This window comes from Chrysemys picta, chromosome 14 (genome assembly GCF_011386835.1).
Source record: "Chrysemys picta bellii isolate R12L10 chromosome 14, ASM1138683v2, whole genome shotgun sequence".
NCBI classification, from domain to species: domain Eukaryota; kingdom Metazoa; phylum Chordata; order Testudines; family Emydidae; genus Chrysemys; species Chrysemys picta.
The window spans coordinates 7447199-7460661 of NC_088804.1; the positions used below are offsets into that span (position 1 = coordinate 7447199).

Below are 13463 nucleotides of genomic sequence, written 5' to 3' on the forward strand. Positions count from 1 at the left end.
TGCACGCTAGGTCATATCAGGAGTGGGCTCCTTTCTTTTTAAATTAAGTTCACTCCTTATTTAAGCAACTACTTACAGGGGTGCTCCAGGTTGGCACTCTTCGCCCTGGGTGCACAGACTGACTCCTTCATGCCATCTCCAAACCCTTCTCTCCTGCCACCGGGGCTCTGCTCACCTCTGCCGGACGACTGAAACCACCACATGGGAATGGGTCGGAAATGGATCTCGTTCCAGGGCACTGGCAAGACAGCGGTGGATTTGGGCAGCTTTGCTTCTCTTGGGGAGCTTTTCCCACGCAGGCCCATAGAGTCACAAGACAGATGGGGAAGAATACGCCGTGGTGTTTTCAGAGGCAGCCTACATCCTGCGAGCACTGGTCATCCTGAAATAGAGGAGCTGCAGGGAGGGGCAGCCAGACCTCTGGTGCTCTCATAGGAGGCTCTCACCCACTTCTTCGGATGCTGTGCTGGGGCTCTAGGGACTAAATTCACCCTGCTGGGCATCACTAAAATCGAACGGTTGCTGACACCAGCGTGTAGGGGTGCCAAGGCTGCCCTGTGACACAAAGCAAAGGCTCGGGCGTTGTGGGAACAGCTCTGGATTGGCAGCCCCCTGAATGCCTGGCTCGTGGCTGCTTGCAAACCCCAGCTCCGCTTACCAAAGAAAGGGACTGGCTAGCTCTCCTCTGCTTCCGCTCTCTTGCCCTCTGTGTCCTATGTTCTCTCCTACCCCAGTTTCTCTGCAGGGGCCGTTCCTCACCCGGGGCAGGGCCATCGCTGCGCTTGCACCTCCTCTGTCCAGGGGCTGGTTTGGCCCTGCTCCACGGGGCTTCAGCTGGGTGCAGACATGCTCGGCATGCCAATGGCCCAGCTGGCCATCCCTCTCCCTGCCCACAACTCTGTGAACCTTGAGGGGCTCTGTGCAAGGGGGGTCCTTGGGCCTGCCCAGCAGCTGCTTGGCACAAAGGGGCCCTGGGAATCCGGTCCACAGGGTGCTGCTCACCCAGCAGCACCTCTCAGGCCACCTGGATGCTGACCTGCAGGGCTCCCCAAGAACAGATAGTGCTGGGCTTTTGTGGGGTGGCTCTGGGCTTCTGCACCAGGGAGAGCCCAGAGGGGACAGAGGCGCCAAGATTTTGCTTGCTTGGCTGCAGCGTAGGCCTCTGAAACACAGCTGGGATCCCTCTGACCAGATTGTGCAGCCGCACAGCTCAGCAGGCTCTTCGGCATCACCCCGCACCTCGTGCAATCGCTCACGCCAACACAACAGGGCTGCAAACAGGCTCCCAGGTCAGACTGGAAGCGATTCACACCCCCTTTGCAAAGGTGTAAATGGGGACATGGTGTGCAGGGCAATAGGGGACCAGGGCAGGCATGTGGAACAGCAGAGGAGAGGTGCGGAGCATCACAGGGTGGTGACAGCCCTCAGCACCAACTAAACCTGAAAACTGCTCCACGGGGTGGTTTGTGAGTCATCCCCCAGCAGCTCTCTAGGGCTGTCGGGCAGCTGCTACCTCGATGCTGTGCTCTTCTTATATTGCTGCTGCTGTCCACAGCTGGCTGGCGCTGGGCTCTCCTTCCCACCCCGCCCCTGCTGCTCTCTAGGGCTGGGCTCTCCCCTCGCTGCACTACAGGTCCTGGTCCATGACTCCTAGGCGCTATGGGAATACAAATTAATAAGAGGCCTGGCTGCTGTCCTAGGGCTGGGCTGGCCCCAGCTCGCTGCTCGCCCCTTGCTGTGCCCTAGAGTTGTCTGGTGGTTGCTGCTCTCCTCTCACTGCTGCTCTCGGATGATGCATCCGTGCTAGCAAAAATCAGGCCCAGCATTGCGCCCCACACAGCTCCGCTGACAGCGGCAGTGGCGCAAAGCGCTGCTAGAGGCAGAGCTCAGGTGTCTTGCCAAGGCTCCGGCGTCTGAGCCTGGTGAGACGTGGGGGAGGTTTACCGGTGCAGGCCTGAGTTTTGCTAGTGGAGGCAGGCTTAAGGTTGTCTGGCTGTTTCTGCCCCAGAGCCTGGCCCCTCCCTCGGACTGGGCTGGGCTCTCCCTTTGGATCAGTGTAGTCACAAGGCCCCGATGCACCAGCTGCACAGGCTGGCATTAGCGAGATAGAGATTAGTCAGATGCCGGGCTGTGCGGTCTCGCATGGGAGTGCCAACGGTCTGGTGTTCCCCTCTCCCCGGAGCTTTCCTGTTCTTAGAAATTCATCGCAGACGCCCAGTGTCTAATCAGCCTGAGATCTGACAACCCGCCTGAGCCTGCCACTATCTCCTGGGGCCAGGCAGATCCTTCCTGCCCACAGGATCCGCAAGGCCAAACTGGGTCGTTTTCTGTATCCTTGTATCCTGAGACGCCAACCCGCAGCCTCTTCCTCCTCCCTGGCAGCGCAAACAGCCTTATCTCCCCCAGGCTGCAGTTAGGAATGGGCCTTGTGGTATATTTAGAACCCACCTCAAGGCCTGCTATTCAGTTACTTCAATGGGCTGGATTGAGAACAATAGCGCAGAAAAGTTCCTGCTTAGTCACAAACCGAGTACAGATGGGTCTCAGGGGCATTAAGTAACCAAAGGGGATGCAGGCTCGGATGGAGCACCTCCCTCCCTGCCTTCCTGCCCCCGACGGCAGAAGCCCTGCACTGCAAAAGCAGCCCTGTAACGGGCTGGGATCCTGGGGTCAGGCGGCAGCAGGGCTCATGAGTCTGCCCCCTAACTCATACCAAGAGACCTCCAGCCCAGGGTCTGCACCACCCTGAGCCCACTTTGGCCCTCAATATACAGCCTTTTGCATAGGGGTACCTGAAATCGGTATGGAGTACGGGACTACTCCGCATGAGGAAGGGTCCTAGATGGCTGGTACTTTGTAAAGCTCCAGGCTAGAGCTATCTGCAGCAAATGCAGGATGCCAGCTACCAGAAACAAAGTGGGCCTGATTCTGTCCTCACTAACACCAGTATAGGTGTCAACAGTCTCACAGTGTCAGTGAAATTGGACTTACACCCAAGAGGGCACACCACGGTTAGCAGTATGTTGGCACCATGTTACCAGCTCTCCTGATACTAAGTCATTTTCTTAAAGCCGCAGCTCCTGAAGTAAGGCTGACTACACGAGACTACATAGAATGTAAGTGTTGCGCCCTGGTGGTGATGGAGAAAAGCTCAGAAACATGAATGCAAAAGGCTCAAAAACCAGGAGGCATATCAAAAGAACGCCGCATTTTTCAAAAGCTCATGCTGTTTAAATGTGGGGTTAGCGATGCTGTTGGAAGGTGTGTTTCACTTATTTGATTTTTTTTTTTCCCTATGGAGGAGAAGGATGGTCTTATATCTTAAGTACATGACTGGCAGTGAGAAGACCTAGGTTCTGTTCCCTGCTTCGCCTGCTCCGTAACCTTTTGAAAAATATGTCAACGTTCTTTGCCTCAATTTCCCTATCTGTAAAATGGAGATAATATCTGACCTGCCCCATAATGGGGCTGGGGAGCTACTTTCACTCGAGTTTGAAGCCCTTTGAGAGCCTGGCTTACCCTGTAAATGAGGGAGAGGCAAGTCCCACTATTGCTTCCTCCTGTCTGAGATAAAACACGCTAGTAGGGCTGGTCAGAGTCTCTTGGCTGATTTTGCTTACTGAATTTTTGCCTTCGCGAAGTGTTTTTGCCAATGTGCAAACAACTCAAAAACATGAACAAATGGCAATTCGCGCATTATTCATAATGTTGGCAGTTGCAGAACGGGCCGTCTGAGTCGCAAGTGGGCTGAATACACAATCATTCGTCTGAATCATGGAGAATGGTTTCGGAGCATTGTGTATTTGCCATCACTAAAGGATTTGAATACAGCTGAGCTGAATGGAAACTCTAAGATTTGCCAAACATTTTTCCAGTCTTCAGCCAGCTCTATCTTCTATTAAATACCCAATATCACTAATACTGGCTTCAAAGAAACCTCACGCATGATGCATTATGGGTAATGGTATACAAACTGAACCGATCAGTCCTACAGTCTGATTTTTACTGAAAGGAAAAAAGATTAGACATGACTGCACAGGGGGCTGAACTCTCATTGTAGTCAATGCAAAGACCCCCTCTGACTTTGCTGGGGGCTGGCTCAGGCCACTAAATTCGCTGACTCGGAATGAGAAAGCAGGGTGAGGAAATAACCGATCGCTAACCTCACCTTGTGAGCTGTAGACCGTGGAAGAGGGAAGTCTAGACGCAGACAGTTATCGGCATTTGTGGCTTTTCAGGAAGACTGTTTGGTAAGAGCCATTGTCTGGGTGCTGAAGGTTTCGACTGCTCATTTCCTAAAATGTTCTAGCTGGGTTGGCTAAAAATGCGACACTGGTTGAGCCTGTTTTGCATGTGGGCCTTTGCAGCATTTTGCTCAATGAACCGGAAAGGCTGTAGCTTCTGCAAGGGCTATAAATGGACCGTAAAGGAGATGGGTTCGTGGCCACGACTCCTCAAGCTTTCCGGACCGATTGCTATTTCAGATGAGTGATCCTGTGGCTTGCCAGAGGTTAGGTTAAGGCAGTAGACGAGGGTCTAGTTCCTGGCTCTGTCACAAGCTCCCTATGTAACCGTGGACAAGTCCCTTGATTTCTCTGAGCGTCAAGATCTGTAAAATGGGGATGATCGTACGGCCGCCCTCTGTCGGTCTCCGATTGTATGCTCTTTGGGCTGGAGCTGCCTCCTACTGTGCGTATGTACAGGACCTGGCACCCTGGGGTGCTGGTCTCTAAACTCTCCCACAATATAAATAATATAATATCGCTAATTAACTGTCAGGGTTTGACATCCTCCTGTGCTGATGTTGTTGCCTCACTCAATAGACAGTACAGTAGTCGGGGAAAGCCTGGCCAACCTACTTATTCCGTCTCTGACTCTTCCATCTTCTCGTTCATGAAGTGTGTTTTCTCTGAGCCAGAGCAGGAAGTTGCTCCCTGCAGATACGCAGGGCTTGCTGTGTGGTTTGGAAGCACATTTGTATCTTCTTCTCAGAGTTGCAAAACAAACAATAATAGCACCTCAGCCCATATGCTTAGCTGCGTGTCTGTGATGCTGTGGCCACATGAACAGATCAGAGTTTAACAGGCAGCAATAGAAACATTTTCAGCCCTGCAGGGTCAGGAGTTGAATGTTGGATTCGGCAGTGACCATGGCCAAGATGTTGCTAAGATACTAAAGAGGAGGTATCAATCACATTGGTGCATATTTCTACTGGGCCTGGGGAGCTGACCCACTGGTACATCTCCCCACTGGACACTGCCTTACCCGTGGCTCTGAAGTTGGGTAGCTGGAAATAACGTCACAAGGCCGGCCAGTCAGTGCCTGGCAATGCTCACCACACTGTCCTGGTTGCATTTTGCAATCCTATTTCTGAGAACCATCCACTGAGGTTAGAGGCTGCGCATGCATCGTCAGTGCCTCAATGTCCCTCGCCTTTGGCTTCCTACACACCAAACGCCGAGCTGTCCTGCTGAGTTCAGCTTGCTCCAACGTACCATAGCACTCAGCCTGATATCTACTCTCCTGCTATCTTTTCAGAATTGAACAACAGGATTAGACTGCCCATGGTCTGACCAGCAGGGCAGAGAAAGAACCAAGAGGCATGCCTGTGGCATAAAACACGGTAGTATTAAAGGGACTAGAAGGTGACCAGTACTCACTGTGCTTTGAGACTTGGGTGGTGCTGTCAAGAGATCTCCTAAAAGACAAGAGGGTCCAGCTACCCACCTCAATAGGAGACTTCCATGGAAAACCCAGGTGCTGTGGGCAGCAGTGCTGAGAGGGCACCTTACTCTCACAGTCAGAGTTGAAATGAGACCATAATATAGCATTGAGGGCAGATACGGTCTTCATCTGGGTCACTCATGGTTGTGAAAGATACCATGATGCTTTGCCTTGGTGGACTGTCCACGTTCCAGCTCGTGTCTTCTCTCTACCTAAAATTCTCCTGTGGTGTCAACGGGTTACAGTACTCTTCCACCTAGCCTAGACAGATGTGAAGTGCTGATGCATGCATGATGCTGGTAAATCAGGTGCCAGCTCTTGCAAGGCTGTAGGTTTCAGCTGAGCACTTACAAATTCATAGCTGGAAACCAGACCAGCTCACCTGCATGTTAGTATTGTTCAAGGTAGGCGTTAGATTTGTAAAGATGAGTCTAAACAATAAACACGATAAGTTGTGGCATGCATTAATCTTACCTGTAATGTCTGTGTCCTGTGCTACAAGGTAATATGTAGTTTTTGCTTTATAATTGTACAAGTGCCTGGTCTGAACTGAACGTAGGCAGGAAGAGTGGTTCCCCCTGCCCCTCAAGAAGGACCATCAAGACTAAATGGTTCCATTGTAGGACAAAAACTTTGATTGCCCCATCCACCCATGAAGAAGTTACGTGCAGGAACTCTCATCCCATTGGTTTGAGCTCTGGGGGAAAGAAATATAGAGAAGAAGAAACGTATCTCTTTGAGGTTTGTACTCTTATCGGGCTGAAGCTAGGAAATAAAAGCAGAGATCCCCAGGGTCGAGCTGGGTTAGCCCTAAAAGGCATTCAGTGGACAGATGACTTCATCTCGGTCATCTTTTGGAACCATAGAGTGTAGCTCACCTGTACTCATAAGCTGCCTGCTCTAACCTGTAAATAACTCATTTCTTTTTCCTAGTTAGTGTACTATAGACTTGGCTACCAGCATTGTCTTTAGTGTGAGCTGTAAGGTACAAACCAACCTGGGGTAAGATGACTGGTCTCTTGGGACTGGGAGCAAAGTGAATATTTTGTGACTTTTGAGTAAGTGACTGTTTATCATGCAGTCCAGCTTGTCTGGGTGGCAAAGACAGACTGCAGTGCCCAAGAGTACTGTGTCTGATTCCTTGGCCAGACTGTTACAGTGATTCAGGTGGTCATATTGGTTACTGGTTTGGTGATATCTAACTATAAAACATACCACCAGTTTGTGGTGTCGGCCCTGAGGTTGGCACTCACGGCATGAACCGCTCCAGACAGCGTGACAGCATGCTTTTAAACTGCTGCTGCTGCCCTCCTCTCTAGTGGCGCATTTCCGTAGGGGGATGCGGTGGGACGGCAGGATGGGGTAAAGTGATCCAGACACGCACACAATGTTTTCACACACACACACTGTAATCACTTTGTTGGCTGCTTTGAGATCTCCAGATACAAGGTGCAAGATAAACACCAGTCACTGAGTGTTACGACAGCTGTGGAGTGACATTCACCTATGGGTGCCAGTGAACAGGCGGGAAAAAGCAAAAAAGGCAGAGGTTCTGGATGGTACAGGGGCTAGTGCTGGGAGCCTGGAGATCTGGGATCTATTCCCAGCTTGGTCATTGACTTGTTGGGTGGTGTTCAGCAAAACACATTAAGCTCTCTGTGTCTCAGATGCAGTCCTGTATAAGACAGGGATAACATAAAGGGCTTTGAGCTCTTGGGAGGAGAGATGTTAAGTATTAGCATCATGCCCACAGATCCTTGCAGACAATCCCTCTTTAAGTGCCTGAATAGGTCAACAATTTAGAAGTGTGAAACTCATTATGGAACAAGCCCCACTGTCCTCTTTGTCCCTGCTGACTCCTGGCTGGGCCTCTCTCCCCACTCCCCTCCTGCGAGGCATAAGACACATTATTCTGATCCTAGGAGTCACAGGTGTGGCAAACACAGGGCAATGTCAGCTGAGTCTCTGCCTCCTTATAAAGGGTCTGATCCTGCTCTCAGTTGAATGCATGTCAATCAAGGAAAATGCCGTGGAAGTCCATGGCACAATACAGGGGTAAAAGCAGGCCATGGGAATGCAGAATCTACTTTGGAAGTCCTGAGAGAGCTGGCAGCATTGTGTGCAAAGACAGACCTTGGAAATGTTCCTGGGCTGGGTAAAGCAGCCTCACTGTGCTTTATAGACTCCTTTGTAGTCTGATCACGGCTGCCTGAATGTTTGTGGCATTTCAATGAATGCAGAATTCCTAGGGGATGGCATAAACTCATGTGACACCCAAGTGCAATCGGCAACCTGCCAAGTCCAGCAGAGCATGGAGTGAGTCACACAACCTGGGGCCATGCATCAGACCTCACAAAAGCCTTTGTGCTCTCCCCTGGAAAGGGAAAGGCAGCGCTTGGCATACATTCTTGGGATTTTGTTGAGGGGTGGGGGATTGGTTGTCCCTTGGGATCCATAACAGGTGAGGCTGGGTGTCTGCCATACTAGGACTGCAGTGACCAAACCTAGGCCACTTAGGGATTTTTTCCAATGAGTCATGGGCCCTGATCCTCAGCCTGGGACCCAGGGACAGATTCCCAGCAATGTATAGAGGTAGGAACTATGCTACAAGGGGCAGGGAGAAAATTCACCCTGACCTGCACCCCCCTGCTATTCCACTCCAGAGCGTCCCACTCACACAGACCACTGCACCCTGTTGTGACCTGCACCCACTGCCAGTGCACCCCAGAGTGCCCCCCTCACAGACCAGTGCACCCCCACCCTGACCTGGGGCAGAGTGGTGGAGGCAGGAGGGAACGTGTCCTTAGCACATCCCATGTGAAGGCTCTGGGCTATTCAGGACTACAGAGCCACCCGCGGGAGGCTGCTGTGGATTGGAGCACCCGCAGTGGTATTCTAGTTTATCCTGGAAAGTAATTTAAGTCCCTGAAGTAGCCCCAAATCCTGAGGTCACCGAAGTGTCTTAAAGCCAGCTTCATCCCCAAGCTCCATGGGGCTTCACCTTCTGTGCACACAATCTCAACCCTGGTGTGCACATTGGGATGGGGTGGGGGCAAAGATGGCTTTGAGATAGCCCCCGATCCTGGGCCGCCTTGCCTGTGTGCCGGTCCAGTCCCCAGCACCAATCAGAGCAGTCTCATGCCTGCTGTCGCTTACGCTGGCTGCCAGTGACTCCAAGGGCCTGTTATGGAAGCTGGGGACAGGCGGGGTCCTGGGAAGCTCTGTCCACGCCCAGCCACACTCCCTAAGCCAACAGCCAGGAAGGGGTGTGGCAGAGGAGTTGCTATGCTGGCTCTGTGGGATCCCCGTCCAATGGGGTGATCTTCCTCTGGCCGGCTTTACGGCTGCCTTGTGCCAGGGGAACGACTCCTTGGGCTCCGTTAGTGCTTTGTCACCCACACACTTCACCAGCCTCCTCTACAAATGTCTTGTACTCGGGCTCAGCCCGGGTTCTGGGCAGTACAGCAGGGGGGTGGTGAATGGTCATGACCTATTCGTTAATTGTTAATAAACAGCCGTAAGCCTTTCTAAAACAAAGGGTTTGTATTTGGCTTTCCCCATCATTTCCCATGACACACAACCTAGCATTCATTCCAGCACTGTGTGTCATGACTTTCCCGTTCTCATTGGTATGCCTTTTGCACTCTTTCCCTCCACCCAAACCATGGTTTTAAGATGCCAGCCTGAAAAGGGGGATGGCAGAACCTTTCATCTACGTTTGTAATGTGTAACAGCTGCTTTGGAGCTGCTGGGAAATGAGTTGGTGGGTCTCGGTCTGGTTAGGCGGGAGCAGGTGTCCATATGATGAAACCACCACCCATACCGGCACCAATTAGTTCCCTTGGTGGGCTCAACAGAACAGCCACGGAGTCCGAGCTCCCATCTCACCCTTAGGTTGGACTCAGTAGTCCTGTAGCAGCCCCCTGGGCTGTTTCACTGAGAGGGACGGCTGCTATCACAGCTAGGAAAACCGCCTCCATCAAAAACACATCCGTGCTGGGAACTGCACTCACCCTTACACCACTACGGCTTTAAAGCACCGGCAGAGATCCCCTTTCCCACCACTACTGCTGCTGTTTACAAACCTGTCACTTTCCGATTTCCTCCCTCCCCACCCTTTGCCCACTCCCCTCTCTCCAAATCGCTGGATTAAGATTTGGACAGCAATCAAATATGTAACATTTATCATCACAGCCTGATTTGGGCGAGTGCTACAAATCAGAGCCGCATAGACAGTGCAGGGCCAGAAAGTGTCAGCGCAAAATTCCCACCCAGCACGCTGCCTCAGGCGTTCCAGCTCCCATCTCCGAGGGTTCTGTCCCCTCCCGGGTCTGTGGGGCTACAGAAACGCAAGTGGCTCTCAGTGCATTGCAGATGTGTCTAGCAGGGCACTGCGGTGTACAGGACAGGAAATACACAAATTCCAGACATTAGAGAGACAAGGTGGGCGAGGTGATATCTTTTATTGGACCATCTTCTGGTGGTGAAAGAGACAGACTTTCGAGCTTACATAGCGCTCTTCTTCAGGTCTCTCTCACCAACAGAAGTCAGTCCAATAAAAGCTATTACCTCACCCACCTTGTGTCTCTAATATCCTGTCATCAACACAGATACAACAGTGCAAACTCCAGCTATGTCCCTTCAAGGCAGAGATTTGGAGCAGAGACCTATGCCTAGCGGTCATTGCAGGAACCTCTCCGAGGATTCTAACTGGTTTCTTGTGGCTTCTGCTGGAAGATCAGCAACCAGCAGATCAAAGCACTTGTTGCTCTGGACAAATCCTAACTGCTAGCTGGAACCAGCCGGAGCCAGCTGGCACGATCTGAAATCCACACTAGGCATCCCTTGGGAGAGCACATGTTCTCTGGGGTGTCCGTGGTTCTGCGAGGGAAGGCCGAGTAGACCTCACTTGAGGTGGTACTAGGAGGGGCAGATGCAGTTCTCCTTGTTAAAATGCAGGGGTGGGTGAGCCCAGAAGTTCAGTGAATCCTCAGAGTGCAGATCTCTTCAGGGCTGGCACCGCCGGGCAGTTCAACACGGTCCAACACCACCAGACTATGTCTGCTGAGGTGAACCGGCTATAGGGTCATAGGGACAAGCGATGGAAGGGCCCCTGGCAGGGGAAAAGACTGACTTGCTGGGACTAGGCCAGTGGTTTAAGATTTCCACAGGAATCCGCACCTCCACTCAAAACTTTTTAGGGGGCTGCAAATGAAAAAAGGCTGAAAAACACTGGACTAGGCTCTGCACTCAGACCTTGTGTGGCTGGATCAGTGGCTAAAGTGATTGCTCGGCCCTAGCGGGAATGAAGCTACTGCCTAATGCTCCTTGACAGCCCCCAGGCCGGGTTATCCATACCGGCCTGCCTTGTCCGCAGACCAACAGTTGCTCACACAGCTGAGCCCTACCCTGCTGCTACGGGAAGTTTTTCGAGGTTCCTTTAGCTCAACTGCGTTGAGCAGCTGTAGGTGTGGGGGGCAGTTGGAGGATTTGCTGTTTAATGGCAATGGAATTCATCCCACCCTTAGCTGGGGGGCTCCCAGGGGCTGGCCAGACAGCTCCAGCAGGCATGGGCAACAAACAGCTTTAAATGGGAAAAACACACTGAGTCACTCTCACACCGAACTGTCCTTGCATCCTAACCCGAGCCACGCGCAGCACATTGTCATACACCCCGGGGCTGGCAACGTTCTGGATTTTTTAATACAAACCCCCAAAGGAAGTTACCCCCCCCCCCAGCTTGAACCCCTTATCCTCTAGCTCCTGCTGACTGGAAAAGCAGAGCACACAGTCTTTACTCGAGCTAGTGTGCTAAAGATAAGGGTGTGGACATTGCAGCTCCAGGAGAAACTCAGGCTAGCCCGGGAGCTCAGACAAAGCTAGCCCGAGCCAGGCGCGCTCCCAAGGGCAGTGTAGACATACCCTGTGAAGACTCCTCTGTGATCTCTGGAGTTGCTCACCAGTAGCCTGCCAGTCCCAGAGCCATCAAAACATTTCTGACCAAAACCCCACTCCAGGCTGAAAAATACCCATACAACCACATAGCCAGGTGCGCCTTAAAACTCACGTCCTTCCTGAGGGATCAAAGCCACACCTGGCCCCAGCCTGTTCGTTTTACATGAGTACCCCTGCGTAAGGTACCAAGATTTGGCCCAACGTCAGCTGATGTTGTTCATGTGTTACTGGGGGTGACAGGAGCTGCTCTGGTGCGAACAGAGACCAGCGGAGTGCAGTGGGCTCTGTTCAGAGTTGAAATGCAGTGACCCTGCACTCAGCCCTACAGGGGAAGGAAATTCCCCCTTTCCTAGTTTCACAGCAGCGCAGCTCAAAGAAGTGGGACTTTAGCCCCCTTCCCGGCCAGCCCCCTCATGAGAGAGTCCTGCAGGCGGCCGAGTCCCCTGGGTGCAGCGTCCTTTGGCTGCAATCAAGGGCGGGCCAGCTGTTCCCCAGGCGGGCACCTGGGGATTGAAAGGGCAATTCCCTCGCCCCGTGCCAAGCGCTGCCCACCTCTGCCAGGCAAACACACTCCTGCCTCTTCCTAAGGGATTCACCAGCCCCGCCTCGGCCCAGGTGAGCGGTGCAGCCCCCCACACGGCTCCGGGGGGCAATGCGAGAGCCCAGCCCTGGCCTGCCCAGTGCGTCCACACGGGCACAAGGGAAGAGTCCCGGGGGATTGGCGCCGCCTTATTTAGCGTCTTGATCGCTGCACCCCCCCGCCCCCCGCTAACCAACCCCCAGCCCCCGATCGCTGGCGCCCCCGCCCCCTGGCCCGGCCGGACCGCGGAGGGGCGGCAGAGCCGGTACCTGTGCTCCGGCGAGGGGCGCTGCGGGCGGTGGGAGCAGCGCGGCGGGGAGTCTCCGGCGGAGGCGAGCGAGGACCGGGACTGAGGTCCCGCGCCCGGCCGGGGGAGGAAGCAGCCTGCAGCCCCCGCGGGGAGCCGGGCGCGCGGGGCGGCGGCTTCGGGCGCTGCGGCTGCACCGGCGGCTCCGCAGCGGGCTGGGGGCTCCGCGCCCGGCTCTGCGCCGCGCACTCCCGCTACCCGCCCTGGGGCAGCTCGGAGCGTCTCGGCTTCACCTGCGCTGTCCCGGGAGCCGCCCGGGAGTGCGAGTCCTTCCCCCCCCCCCCCCCCCCCAGCGCGGCGGCCGGGCGGGGCTTGGAAAGCCCAACTCACCGGGGAACTAACCGCCCCGACTGTCCGCTCCCCCCATTGCCAAACAAGCCGGGCCTGGGAACCCAACACGGTGTGACCGGATCCCGGGCTGGGGCTGGGGGGCGCTGGGCACCCGACTCTCTCCGCCCCTTGCAACAAGCAACTAGCCAACAAGCAACTCACCAGCCCAAAACAACCCAATGTCTGTGCTATTGTCTTCAGGGGGTTGGCGTGTCTGAAGGACAGGCGGGACTCGGAGCTGGCTGGTTGCCTGCCACCCTGAGCCCTCAGCGGCTCCCACTGCACGGAGAGACTGTCACATACACAGGCACTGTCACACCTCCTACACACACAGGCACCCTCCTACCCAAACACCCTACACCCACACACAGGCACTCTCCTACCCGAACACCCTACACCCACACACAGGCATTCTCCTACCCAAACACCGTACACACACACACACAGGCACTCTCAGATGACCCCTTGTCACGGAGTCCCCGGGCAATGCTCTGGAACTGCTCCCCACAAAGCCAGTCAGGACTTTGGGGCGTCTCCTCTCCCTTGGAGCAGACCGTCTTCAGGGCA

General features: G+C 53.9%; 1 protein-coding gene across 4 annotated transcripts in view; it reads right to left on the reverse strand.

The window, feature by feature from the left end:
* LOC101937999 (adhesion G-protein coupled receptor G1-like) overlaps window positions 1-13213 on the reverse strand; it is a 37422-nt gene extending 24209 nt beyond the window's left edge. The window contains exon 1 of one of the 4 annotated variants that reach the window (XM_065566862.1): window positions 13059-13213. The gene's annotated coding sequence lies outside the window, so the exon portion shown is untranslated. The other 3 variants (XM_065566864.1, XM_065566861.1, XM_065566863.1) reach the window with 3 other exon arrangements.
* Window positions 13214-13463: the final 250 nt, after the last annotated feature.